At 41.9% G+C, this 14,124-nt stretch overlaps 1 protein-coding gene and 1 pseudogene across 2 annotated transcripts in view; one reads left to right on the forward strand and one right to left on the reverse strand.

Moving 5' to 3' along the window:
* Positions 1 to 14,124, reverse strand: part of LOC146492353 (protein NLRC3-like) — a 306,715-nt gene that overhangs the window by 143,390 nt on the left and 149,201 nt on the right. The window lies entirely within an intron of this gene.
* Positions 73 to 2,314, forward strand: LOC146492360 (uncharacterized; annotated as a pseudogene). Its single transcript, XR_014872318.1, has 5 exons — positions 73 to 1,006; positions 1,108 to 1,177; positions 1,721 to 1,895; positions 2,004 to 2,169; positions 2,247 to 2,314. The product of XR_014872318.1 is annotated as an uncharacterized LOC146492360 (transcript).

Here is a 14,124-nt window from a genome sequence, read left to right on the forward strand (position 1 = left end):
TTCAGGATCTTTGCAGCTGTGCAATGCACGGAACAAAAGTAGACACTGAATCTAACACCATCTCTGTTTTTCTCAGATGGCAGACCAAAGAATTTGAATGACACCATTACTCTGGAGCTTGTGAAAGATTTCCACTCCAACTGTCGCATGCAATCACAAGAGGAGACAGAGGTCATCCAGAGGACAGGAGAAGTATGGTTAGAATTGTTGTGGAGACCATGCAAGTTAACTGCAGAAACCCTAAACGTGCATCTCATGAAGAGGTTGCTAAGATCATTGTAAACAGATACCCTCAAACATTTGCAGATTTTACTGAAAAGGGAGACAGACTGGGTTGTGGACATTATTCACTACTAAGAACCATCAAAGCTAGAGTTGAACAGGTTAATCGAGATAATACAACACATAGACTTTGTCAAACAAAGAGAACCAGGAAAGAGGAAGACTGTAGTCCTAACAGTAATGCAACCTCACATAAAAAAGTTAGATGCCTTGTTGATAGCTATGGTTGTGGATAAATTCGCAACCAGTTGAACTTCCTGAGGGGGAAACGCCAGCTTCTTTAAAGGAAAAGAAACACATCTTGTTAACAATTTTTAATTCAGAAGGACCTGGAGCTGTGGAGAGACCTGATGTGGATGACTTCATGTGCCTCACATATATTTCTCAGCGGCAGCTTATCAACAGTTGTCCCTCACTTTCAGTAGCTGAAATTCAGGAGCAGTGGCCATTCTTGTTTACTCGGAAAGGTCTTTCAAACCACTTTTACAAACTCACAGGCATCGATATCAGTGAGCACTTAGGTCAGGCCCTCATAACCAAAGGCGGAAGGATTATTAACTATTTCTCCAGCCAGAAGCTCAAATGGAACCTTGGTATAAGGACACTCATCCAGCAGATAGAAAGTGAGGGAGTTTTGACCAACAACAAGGTTGGCACAGCAGCCATACTTCTCATGATGAGGTATTACAAGGAAGATGAAGACTCCCTCTTTGTCTTAGCAGATGTAAGCTTTCTTCATACAGCTCTATGTTTAATGCTATTGCTTGCTGTCCTGTTATATTTTTTTATTTGTTACATAAAATGTCTTGGTCCTTTTTCTGGCAGGAAATATTTACCAGGATGTCCCTTGAAGCAGAGAGCAACCTGCCCATCACCCCAAGGCTGATTATGCTTGGTAAGAAGTCATTTATGAAATAGAGCTGATTAGACCACATTAAAATTTCTGTTTGACACAGGAGCTTTTCGTGGACACAGGTATCCAGTCTCTGTTTTGTTAGCTCAAATATCTGTAATTTCCTTTATAAACCAAGGTTGTTGGACATGTTTCTCAGTGAATCCAGCAAAGTAACAATATCAAATTTCACATTACATATTACTGATCAATGTAGTAGACTAGCTACACCAACAGCAGAAATACTGAAGTCAATACTGTAAAGTTTAACAGCAGCACAAACTATAAACTCCAAAATAACCATACAGTTGATTCATCTCCGGTAATTTAATTGGGCTGACTCTTTGTTATGTGTGTTTAATGTGCAGAATAATTCCCAATTATGTACAATTATAATATGTTAAAACAGACTTATGTACATAAGGCCATTAATAATTAACTGTATGTAGCTATTTGCTTTATGACTATCTAGACAGTGTGAAGAAGTGAAGTATTGAAATTATTTTATGTTGCATAATGACAACATGTTGCCCCTATACATTTAAGGACAAAGTTCAATGACAGCCACCTGCTGGACGGTGAGTGCAGATGGGTGTGTAATTGTTGAGCTGGACAAAGAGAACACATTTGCTGATGCAATGTCAGTCTTCTTTGGTTCATTTTATGTATAGAACCTGGAATACCAGGAGTCAGCGTGTGCAACATTGGAATTAATTCAGAGGTATGTTTGAACAGTTAGCTGATGAATAAATTATCCCTAAGTAATTCATTATTTCAAATCACAACTCAATGTTACTGTATGTTACTATTTATTATGGCATGTTTTAAGGTTTTTTGTAAGGATAAACCCTGAAGAGGGAACAAAATGTACCTCCAAGGTTGGGACAAGCAGAAAGACTGGGACCACTGTGAAGCCAAAGGTTGTTCACATTAACCCTCATGTCACAACTTTCCTCCAGCGACTTACTGAATTTGAGTGGAGAACTTCAAATTAGGTAACTGTTTTTGCCATTTTTAGTGAATTTCTTGTATAATTTAAATGACCAATGTGTTGTTACCTGTGTCTCCACAGATGATCCATGGCCTATGCTTTCTGGACATTTACACAAGACGAACAACAATGTAGACAAGCTCTCTTGCCACTCTTGCAAGACGCTGTCTCTGTCCAATAGGTTTTTTGAGTACAACAGTTTTGATTTTTTTTCCTTCTTTTACCCGTTTGTTAAAAATTATTTCAGCTACTTACACTTTGTCACATGCATTGGCTCACCCTACAAATCAATGAACTCAGTCCACAAAGCAAGATCAGGGTTCAGTGCAGGTCAGTCAAGTTCCTTCACGCCACACACGCTCATCCATGTCCTTGTGGACCCTGTTTTGTGCATTGATTTGGTGGTGTGAGCCAGTATTTTGGACAAAGTGTATATAAAGGTGTGGGGCTTGATATTATATTAAAATATAACTAAGAAAACCCAACACTTGAGCATATGTTGTCTGCCATGATATGGATATGACATAATATCATTATTGTTTGTACAACCATCTGAGAAAATAATGTATTGCATGGATTAGTAAAAACAAATGCTTCCTCAATGAAAATATGTTTTCAGTTTTCAGTTGGAAATGTGTATTTCAGCAAGGAAAAATCAGAATTGAAATAAAGTGGTGTGAAGCACATGAATTATATTTTGTGTCTATCTATCTATCTATCTATCTATCTATCTATCTATCTATCTATCCATCCATCCATCCATCCATCCATCCATCCATCCATCCATCCATCCATCAAATTTTTTGGAACCCTCCAGTCTCTTACAGTATGTTACTGTTAACTGAAATTAGGGTCTATTAAACAGTAAATGACCGCCTGTTGGGACACGGTGTCCTCTAGCAGAGATTAATATTTTTGGTACTGATGATGCGTGATAACGGTAAATTACTGGTTAATATATTGCAGTTTATTACCTTGCAGCGGGCTTACAGTGACATACCGTGAATAAATGGTAGTATACCAATTTCTTAATCACAATATGATGTTACTTTGTTGACGTAATTTATGACATAACGACATAACGGTATCTCACTGGCGTCACTGTCGCCAGTGAGATACTGTAAAAAAGGCTACGGTGCGTTACCATAATTTGTCCAAGAGTATTATACCACACCAGCAAAAAACGGTATCATCCTGCAGAACAGTAAGCTACCGTAACACGGCGTCACGGTATGACGCTGGCAACAGTGACGCCAGTATGTTACCGTAAAGTGGCGATGAAAAGTCTAACAGTGCATAGCTGCAACTTAGACTCAGCATGTTTTGTAGATATGAGATTGTATTCAGTTTGTCATTGTAACCGCTGTGTATATAATACAGGCTCAGGAGAGTGGCTGTACACAGCATGTAGTTTAGTAATTTCATCAGCTAACTGAGAGAGGCGCTCGGTTGCTATTTTATTCTGTTTGGCACAAAATGAAATTATTTGGCCTCTCAGATGCTTTTAGAGATTCCCAAATGACTGATGATGACATCTCTGGGGTCTGATTGATAGAAAAAAAATCTCTTTGAGACCTTTTGTAACTGACAAACTCTTCATCTGCTAACAACACTGAGTTGAATCTCCATGGCTGATAGTTGGAACAGGCATCAGGAATACACATAGAAAAAATAAGAGGACAAATCACCAGAGTCTTATAATCACATTCTGTAACTAAAGGGAGACGTTTTTCTATACAAATATATATTTTATGGACATTAGAAAAAAAAGAGTATTGACGTGAAGCAGGATTATGAAATCTCCATACATCAGCTAGCCCATAATTATCAAGAAAGCTCTGAATGACGCACGGTGCCTTTGGACTAAGTGTACTTTTGTGTGAACTGTGGTCCATAGCAGATAATAAGCAGTTTAGTTCTCCCTCAAAGATGATATTGTGTGATGACATATTGGGGAGCCGTGCAAAGACATTAGTGAAAAATCAGTGATTGTCCCAATTAGGGGCGTAGATATTTGCTAAGATCAAAGGAAAACCATAAACTATATTTTCTGCACTATAAGTCGCACTTAAAATCCTGTAATTTTCTCATAAATCGACAATGCGCCTTATGGATGAATTCTGGTTGTGCTTACTGACCTCGAACAGATTTTATGTGCTGCACGGCGCTCAGAAACCTTTCAAAAAATGTTTTGGTACGACTTTGCTCAGCTACGAGGCTGCACCGCTTGATGGATTGTTGGTGTCACGGTTCTGGGTCTGTTGGACCCAGTATTTTGAGTTTGTTATGTTTTGGTGTAATTTTGCATCATGGATTGTTTTCTTGTTCTCTTGTTGTGATTGTGGTGATGATTATTATTAGAGTTTCATGTTTCTGTTATCCATGTTTTAGGAATTGTGGTTTCATGTATAGTTCAGTTCCATGTGTCATTTTCTGTCTCTGTGTTGAGTCTGTGTCTCTGAGTTGTGATTCATGTTTCCTGTTTTATTATGAAAGTCTCTGTCTTATGTTAGTGTGTGCAGCTTTGTTCCCCCCGTCTCGTTAGCCCTGATCTCTCCCAGCTTTGTCTCCCTCCTGTTACCGATTCCCTCGTTACTACCCTGTGTATATAAGCCCTGTGTTTTCCCATGCTTGGTGTCGTGTCGTACCCTCAGATTATGCCTGTGTGTTTTTGGTTTCTGCAGTCACTTCATGTTTGGTCTTCATGTCAGCAATAAAGCTGAGGTTTTGATTTACATTCTGTGTTCAAGTCCTGCGCTTGGATCCTCCTCTCCGCCTGCCCGCTCACAGAGCCCTGACAGTTGGAGCATTACAGCTACCGAGGAGCCTCACGGACTGATATGTACTCTGCTTCAAAGTAATATTACTGTATTGTACTGTATATATAAGGACCATAAATGGCACCTGTAAGAGATACGGTTACAAAGACGATTTCAAACTCCAGGCTGTCAGTCACGCAGTAGAACCTGGGAACAGAGCATCTGCTTGTTATTATGCTCAGCATCTGTTAGTTTACATTTTGACTGCACAATTGTGAGCTTTTTGTTATGCACAAAAACAACATAGTTTTCTTTTATTTATGGAGCATTATTATTTAATAAATGTGCCTGTGTGAGATTTGGGACACAGCTGTGACTAAGAACTCTCTTTTTGTTCTTACTTTCTGGCTTTAAAAATATTGAGATATATATCGTATATCGCCATCCAGTCATATCGCCCAGTCCTAATATTGCAATAGATTGTCTGTTAAACTCAAGCGGGGCTTGGGCCCTGGCACGGCGTAGAATTTCCCCACAATCCTGGTAGTAGTGACGCTCGGCTATGACGGCGTGCGGGTTACCAGCAGGCTTTCTCGGGATAGGGCTCCTGTGTGAGCGGTCGACAATAATGTCTTTATCCATACCCAGCACTTCACGTTGTAGCACAGATACAGCCGTGGAGGAGCTCGAGTCCAGGCCCTCTGGGATCCCTATGATGTGGATGTTAGCTCTCCGCTTCCTGTCTTCATCACATTTATCCTTCAGGTCAGACAGCTCCTCCTTCATACTCTCTACTGTAGACTGCAGGGTGGTCACCTCATCGCTCCACATTGACAGCCCATCCTCAGCTTCTTTCACTGTAACCTTTACTCCATCAACTTCGTCGCCTCCATGCTGTTAGTGATCTCATTTCTTAGTCCTTGCATGTCAGCCCTTATATTGTCAAAATCTTCTTTCAACGCATTTCTGAGTTCTTCTTCTAACAGCGTACTAATGTCCTCTTTAATGGATTGAAGAAGCTCCAATTTTAGAGCAGTAGGATCCACATTATGCGCGTCTGTTGAGTCTGCTCTTCAGCGGCCGTAGAGCTGGACGCTGCCCTTTGGCCATCATCGATACTCTCGCCCACGATCGCACCGGGGCTAAAATATTCACCTGCTCAGCTGTTTTTGATCAGTTTGAGCCTGTGTGGTTTGATCAGGTGGAGGAACGATGTGATGGTATAAAGACATCATCTTGTCCAAATGATGTTGTTCCAACACATGTTTAAAAAGAGTTTAAAGGTTGTTGGTTCCGACATCTTAGTGATTTTTAACAGCAGTCTTAGTTCAGGTGTTGTACAGCCTGTTTTAAACATGCTGTTGTACAGCCTGTACTAAAAAACCTGATCTGGATCCTCTGTCCGCTCAAACTTCAGGCCTATTTCAAAGCTTCCCTTCCTGTTAAAGATTTTGTAAAATATTCTATTTGTTCAGCAGCAATCTGTTGTAAAGGTTTCAGTCTGGTTTTAAAGCTCTTCACAGCACTGAAACTGCACTTTGAAAAGTTCTTAATGATCTTTTATCAGCCACTGATCAGGAGACTCAGCTGTGCTTTTGGATCTGATCGCTGCCTTTGACACTGACCACAGCATCTTGATGTCACCATTGGAGCATGGCGGCACCAAGGGCACTCTATTAGACTGGTTCAGCTCTTTTATTAAATCACATTATTACATTTGGGGCACATATTTGACGGCAGTTTGACCTTTGAAACACAGCTGAGCTCAGTTGTACAGCGGTCTTTCTTCAAACTGAGGCTTTTATCTAAGGTGAGATCATTTATATGTTTTAAAAACCTTGAACGGGTGATCCACGTTTTCATGACGTCCCAGTTGGATTATAGTAACTCCTTATATGTTGGAGTTAGTGGGACCTGCCTGGCAAGACTGCAGCTGCAGCTCGTCTTCTGACACAAGCTCAAAGACATTTATCGTCCCAACAACCATATATACGCTGGTCCCTCGCTGTAACACAGTTCACCTTTGGTGGCCTCGCTGTTTCACTGATCTTTTTTGTGCAATTTTGCATGCTTTTGTTTTTTACAGCGCGTTGTGTTCTGCGTCCTGATTGGCTGCCAATCTCGTGCCGTGTCTCCTGTACAGTACAGAATGTGTTCAAATTTACAGCAGTGTGACTCTGCAGTGCTGCACTGTATGTTTGTACGTTTTGTCCCCAACAAACAACAATGATGACGAGACGTTTTGTAGCTGTGGTAGCAGCCAAAGGCAGAGGAAGATGCTGACCATCATAGTTTCAACAAGGAGGCAAAAAGGTTGTAACTGTCCACAACAAGAACATCGTAAGGATGGAATCAGCTTTGGCTTTGTGGCTCAGTGACCAAGGAAAAAGAACATCGTGCTGGACACCAACATTATCTGCATAAAAACTCAAAAGCTTTATGAAACTTTACCTGACAGCGAGGAGCCCAGGCCATGGACGAGTGCTCCTCACACAGAACCAAGCTCATTTAATGCCAGCAAAGGCTGATTTGACACATTTCAGAAACACTTTGCTTTCATTCTTTAATCATGAACTTATTTTTCTATGAAGGTTTGAAATTTGTTTAAACAAGAGAGAAAAGTGTGAAAATGTTCATGCCTGTCTGAGAAAATTGTATAAAGTGTGCAGTGAGGGTTTAACTGCCTTAAAACATAAAGCTGCTACTTCATTCTGAGACTTATTTTTAGAACGTAACTCGATAAACGAGCGACCGCAGTAATTATTGTGTTTATTTTGAAAACTCTCAACAGGATCTTCAGATTTATTTTGAAAGGTTTATCTGGAAAACACACAAACACATAAGCAGGAAACAAAGAGCGTGATATGAAACGATAGATGTTTTCATATGGTCATCATATATACATCGTTCTATCGAACAGCCCCAGCTCCTGCTGTCAGTCTCTGTAAATCTGCTCTTAAAACACATTTGTATTCACTGGCTTTTAATACAGCATGAGAGTTATTTGATATTTGATGTGTGATATTAATGTTATGAGTTATTTTACTCGTTATTTTGGATTCTTGTACAGCACTGTGGTCAACGCTGCTGCTGTAATTAATGTGCTATAAACACATAAACAATCTGCAGTTAAAGATCCAAAACTAAAGATGTGATTGCTGCTTTTAGAAAATGTGCTGATGCACAAGATATCAGCTCCATTAAGGTGGAATGTGGCCGTGTTAGAAACATGTTGCAAGAAGTTTGAAGCTGAAACTGTGAAGCTGAGAGTGAAAGAGCTCCAGCGTCTGTCACAGGAAACTTTCTTATTTCCACACTGATGAAAGCATCAAGCTTTGATTTCCTGCTGCTTTTACTGAGTCACACTGTGAAACTGAGCCACAGCTGAACCAGCATCCCTGTACAGCAGACACTTACAGCGCTTGGCTGCTTCCATTGAACCCTCTGTACAGAGCTTCAGTTTCCTCTTCTGGTCCCAAAGTGCAGAACAACAAGGTTTCAAACAGCTTCGTTCCAGCAGCATCAGCCACAGACATGCAGAGAGAATCCTTTGGTTGTGTTGTATGTTTGCATATCTGCTGTCTGTGTTGCTTTGTGAAGATGGATCATCTACTGCAGCTCCAGATAAACAAGCTGGATCTGAACCTGGTAGCTTCACTTAGAAGACACTTGTGACGGGAACGTGTGAGAAGTTTTGTGCAGACAAGTGTGGATTTAGAGTGTGGGACGAGCTCTCCACAGTCTTTGTGGAGATCCAAATTCTGCATACTGCCTGTGAGAAGCTGCAGACATTTCTCCTCCAAATCCACTGAGCAGCTGCTCGTGGTGGTATTAGCTTCATATGTGCGTGTTAGCATGAAGCCTCGGTCACACTCTGCTGTGGACACGGTCACGGACAGCTGGACGCCTGATGGACGAGTCGTCCTTCCTGTTAAACTTCTTTGAGCATGAGAATAGCATGAGAAGCTCAGTGGACACTGTTCAGTGTTTTAACTCTCGCTTTCACTTCAGCTTCACCAACAACAGCACAAGCAGAGCAGCCCACTGCCCGCATGGCTGGGACAGCGCCCCTGGTGACTGTAAACCACTACAACATGTAGACGGCCGTCTGCAGGCTGGATGTAGCCCCACCGCAGAGACGTGCTGCAGCTCTGTTTAGTTACCCAGCTGACAGCAGAGGCTGTAGTTTACTGTTACCAACATGCAAAACTGAAGCTTCATCAGGTGCAGCTACAGAGCTGGAGAACAAAGGAGACTGAGAGGCCAGAATGATGTGGGAGGAAACATCAAGAGCCTTTTTGAAAGGAGACACATGTGGATGCTGTGCCAGTCTGTGGTCTCTCAGAAGTCAGCTGAGTCACACTGCAAGAAGCTGCAGAATCTCAGAGGAGGAGATTTGGAAGTGTTTGTGGGACAAACTGGACTCAAAGAAAGAAGATGTTTGTGAAGTCTTTGGTGGAGGTGAGCAGTGTGAAGCAGAACACATGCAGATGAATCACGAGGTCAGCATCAGTGTCTCCTTGTGGTGGATGGTAAAAGAATCAGAGCCAACGCTCCCGTCCACCCTCGGCATGAAGCAGTGCTGTTTGTGAAACAGGAGGACAAGTCCAGAGAAGACAGAGGAAGTAAAGATGAGGGTGGGACAGGACAGCAGGACTTCCTTCAGACCTGCAGCTCCATCACACTGCTGTAGGTCCTCTTCATCACACATGTACCTGCAGCCTGTCTTCAAGTCCAGGAGTCACCTCCACACAGTGTAGAAGCCTCCTGTGCAGACCATGGAGTCCAGCCTCTGTCAGGGAAGTCGGCACTAAAGCCTGAAAGACTTCAATCTGTCTCTGCTCCACCCGAGAAAGACCAGCACCGTACTTGTTGTGCATTCAAGGAGGGAACATCAGCACTGCATCGTGGGAACAACACCGCAAGAACAAAGACACAGCACGGCCGATGAAGGACGAGGACAAAGGAAAGGTGAGTGAGAAGACCCTGGTGGTGTGGATGGACCTGCAGGGGCTCCAAGACTGACGAACAGAGACGTCCATGTACCAGCTGAGGATGCTGCAGTGATCCAGGGAGCTCGGTCCAATCTGAGGCCGTGTGAACTACGTGGACCACAGTTTCTTCAGACTTCAGCCACGTGAACATCTGGAGATCCAACAGTGCACGAGCTGTGAGCCATCAGCTGTTTCTCTCATCAGCTGCTGTGATGAGAGATGCTGGAATCATCTCGAGCAGCAGGAAATCACTGATGTTGTTTCTAACCAAAGATATGGGACTGAGCTCCGCTGAGCTCCTACTTTCATCCAGATAGAAACTGCTACAGTCTGCTGATTATTGCTTTGCCTCCATCACATGAGCTCTTTATCCTGTTCTTCACTCTCATTGGTTCTTTGTCTGCTTGTTTTTACAACAGTAGTCATTCTGATTGGTCAAAGAAGACAATCAGCTGTGACTAAATGTAGCTCCTACAGCAGTGATGGGAATAACTACTGAAGCTAATCCAGTATCAAAGCTCAGGAATCAGCAGCTCCCACCTCGTTTTCTTTCAACAACTATTTTTAGCTGCTGTGTTTTTTTGTTTCTGCAGATGTGGGATTATAATATTATTTTATGCCATGTTAGACCCCTAATTAAAGATTGTGAATTATTATGTAGTTTTAGTTTGCATTATTCTCCCGAGTTAGAAGAAGGTGATAACTATTATATTTGTTAAACTGATTTGCATTACATTAGACTGCTGATTTATTGTGAATGAATGATATTGTTTTATGAAATGAATACAGACTATTATGTCTGTTCTTATCTGCCCAGCACGTCAACACACCCCACACAATATGTGTTCCTGGACCAACTCCCAGGGAAGAACCACTCCATGATACTAGCAGAGAAAGGGGGACTTTGTGTCCTCTTCAATAACACATGCTGCACTTACATACCAGACGATGTACACTCATTAAACATGACTGACACCCTGAATGCTTTGAGACAGATCCAGCAGGCCCAAAATCAGGACTATGTGAGTGATACAAGTGACTGGTTTTCTTGGCTTTACACTGGCTCCTGGTTACAGGTGTTAAAAGGACTACTCATCGGAGTTGGGATATTTTTACTTTTATTTTGTGTTTTTGTAACGTGTATACTGCCATGTCTAAAACTCATGATTAACTGCATAATATTTTCCACTGTTGCTGCATACATAGCCGTGACAAGTGATGATGATGACCACGACCTGTTGGAACATGAAGACTTTGTGTGATTAATGATGATGTGACAGAAAATGTACAACAAGATGTTACAAACTGATATCTCACTTAAAGTTATACTGACAACAGGAGGGAATGGCAATGGAAATTGTACTTAGTAGTCAGTATAATCTTTTAATGATATAAGTTTGAATATGGTAGAATACTGCATGTAATCATTTGTGTTTAGAAGTATATAGTTGGTGGCATATTGAAAGAATGTCTCATCCTAGGAGGTCTGTAACAACTTTGTGTACATTCCAGGGTGTTCTGGCATTCACCCCCACATCCTAGGAGCATGGGAAAGGTCGTACCTTGTCTTATTGTTTTACGGTAGGATTAACATAGTTATATCTGTCTTAGTCTAAGTGCCTTTTGTTTAGATGAACTGCTGGACTTCCAGACCAGCAGGTTTAGGGAAGTCATTTATGGGGTCACACTCTGACCCCCCCCCCCCCCTCCCACACACACACACACACACACACACACCACACACACACACACACACACACATACACCTCCACATTTCAATGTATGGAACAAACGCTCACTGAAGTGTATAAATAAAAGACCAGGGCAGTCCTCAATGCTTAGTCTCTGAGCCTCACTCTTGGTGTGTGAGCTCAGGAGGCTGCCCTTGCTAGCGAGAAAATCTGTGTGTTTCTCTTCTCTGATTCTCTACTGAAGAAGTATTTTAGAATATCTCTCTTAACAACGGACCAACACAGATGATCGGGTAGCAAAAAGGGCGTGCCAGAGACAGGAGGAGTAACTGAGGTCAGGAGGCACCTCAGAATGGACAAAAGCACCAGAAGAAAATAAGCTGAAGGCACAGGTGTCGGGGCTCAGCCAGGAGCTGACCTCTGAGAAGAGCCAGACAGCAGAGCTGCAGAAGGCCGTGGAGCAAAGCAAGGAAAACATCAATAAACTTCAATCTAACGTGTACGGAAAAGACTCTGAGGTTTCTGCCCTCAGTGAGAGCTCAAGGCATCAGAGCAGAAACTGAGCATGGCTCAGGAGGAGCTGGCTGCTAATCGAACCCATCAGTCAGGCTTGGAGTCCCAGATACAGGACTTGAAATCAGACCAGAGCTTGCTGGAGCAGGAGGTTGCCAAACCTGACGAGAAGCTCCAACAGCAGGAGCAAACCCTGAAGGAGCTACAGAAGCAAAAGGGTCAAGTTAAGGAGGAGCTGGACAAGGAGAAGATGCAGGACACTGGAGAAAAGGACTGCCTCAATTGGGGCCAGAACCAGTATGGACAGAAATTTGAGCAACAGCACCAATGGACCCAAACGGACTGAAAAGGAGGAGAGCAGGACCCCAGGGCACGCTTCATGCCATGGTTTACCCAGAACACCAGAACAGGAAAGTGATGAACACAAACACACACAAACACACACATCTATATACACTGACTCAGAATGAAGAGAAACACACATATGAACACATATGCACTCGTTGATTGAGTGAGAAGTGACACACACACACACACACAAATCAAAATGCTAATTCAATTCACTGAGAAGTGATCCACACACACACAAATGCACACGCTTGTGCAATGAAGAGTGATACACACACACGCTGATGCAATGAAGAATGCTTTACTAACAAATGCTATGCTGATACCCAAAATGCTGCACACAAACATTCAAATACAGAATCTGTTACAACAACAAGAAGCCATTGATTGTTTATTGGTTAAATGGGTTTCATGTCACCCAGAGGGCATTCGTGTAGATTTAAGGGACAGGGTCTAGAGCAGTTTGGTTATGAAAACAATGTCTGTGCGTGATGTCTGTTTGTGGCTCAAGGCCTCGACTGAATTGTTTGCTGTGCTTCACACAGCCTGATAATGAGCAGTGGTACAGAGTGAAAATGATGAATTAACGGTGTGAGCCTTATTTCGGAGCACCACATTTTTGTGATTGAGACTTAATTGAAGGAGGAACACACTGAAAAAAAAAAGGGGCCAGCTCTTGGATTTACGTAAGCATCTCGCGTGTATTTAACACAATTGCCTCAGGCTTTAAAGATCTGTACGAAATTCTGGTTTCCAGTGTGAAAGACAAAGTCATGCAGTTATTAGAGCTAGGTTAATTGATGATTCTAAATTATCCGTGAATGTAAGTGTAAATGGTTGTTTGTTTCTATGTGATAGACTGGTGAGCTGTCAAGGGTGCACCCTGCCCCGTAACCTATCACTTCAGGGTTATTTCCCAGCCCTCGTGCAATTAGGATAAAGATAGGAGGATGGTAGTTGGTGTAGACCCATCCAATTTTTATGGTAACCAGAATTTAGACTTTGTTGAACCGTATGCAATATGAAGACAACATGTAGTATTTAAGTGACCAAGTAGAATTTGGATAAATGTTATTGAATAGTGTTGAAATAAAATGACAGAATTGTGAAGGATTAAAATATTCCAGGAGCTCAACTTACTCCATCTGAACATGTCTTAATCGTGTTTTATGAACACAAAATGCACAGGTTAACTGAATATGAAACAGTTGTGTTGATTTAACTCAGTTGTTTAAGTTTCTGCCAAAGCAAAACATTTGTGTGCAACCAGTGTCCACTATTGAATCAAGTAAGTCCAACATGTTTTTTTTTTTCAGTGCAAAAAGGAGTAACAGTACCTACACAATATTGTCCCGGGAGGGAGAATAACTTTCTGGTGAAGTTTTGGTTGATTTTTGGGTTTTGCTTAACACTAGGTTGATTTTATCAGTGAGGTTTGGATTGTTTTCTTTCTCTAAGAGAGAGAAAGATGGTTTTATGCTTGGACATGTTTGCAATAGGCCCTAGTATTTGTTACTTTGTTAGTATTTTATTGGTTACGTTTGTTTTTGCTTTTGTTACAGTGCACTGAAATAAGAACATCTGAGAGGAGTGATCCACCAGTGGTGATATTTTGGTATTTTGTGAGTTCCTGATTTAACAAATCAGCTCTTTA

Source organism: Neolamprologus multifasciatus, chromosome 23 (assembly GCF_963576455.1).
Source record: "Neolamprologus multifasciatus chromosome 23, fNeoMul1.2, whole genome shotgun sequence".
Lineage (NCBI taxonomy): Eukaryota > Metazoa > Chordata > Actinopteri > Cichliformes > Cichlidae > Neolamprologus > Neolamprologus multifasciatus.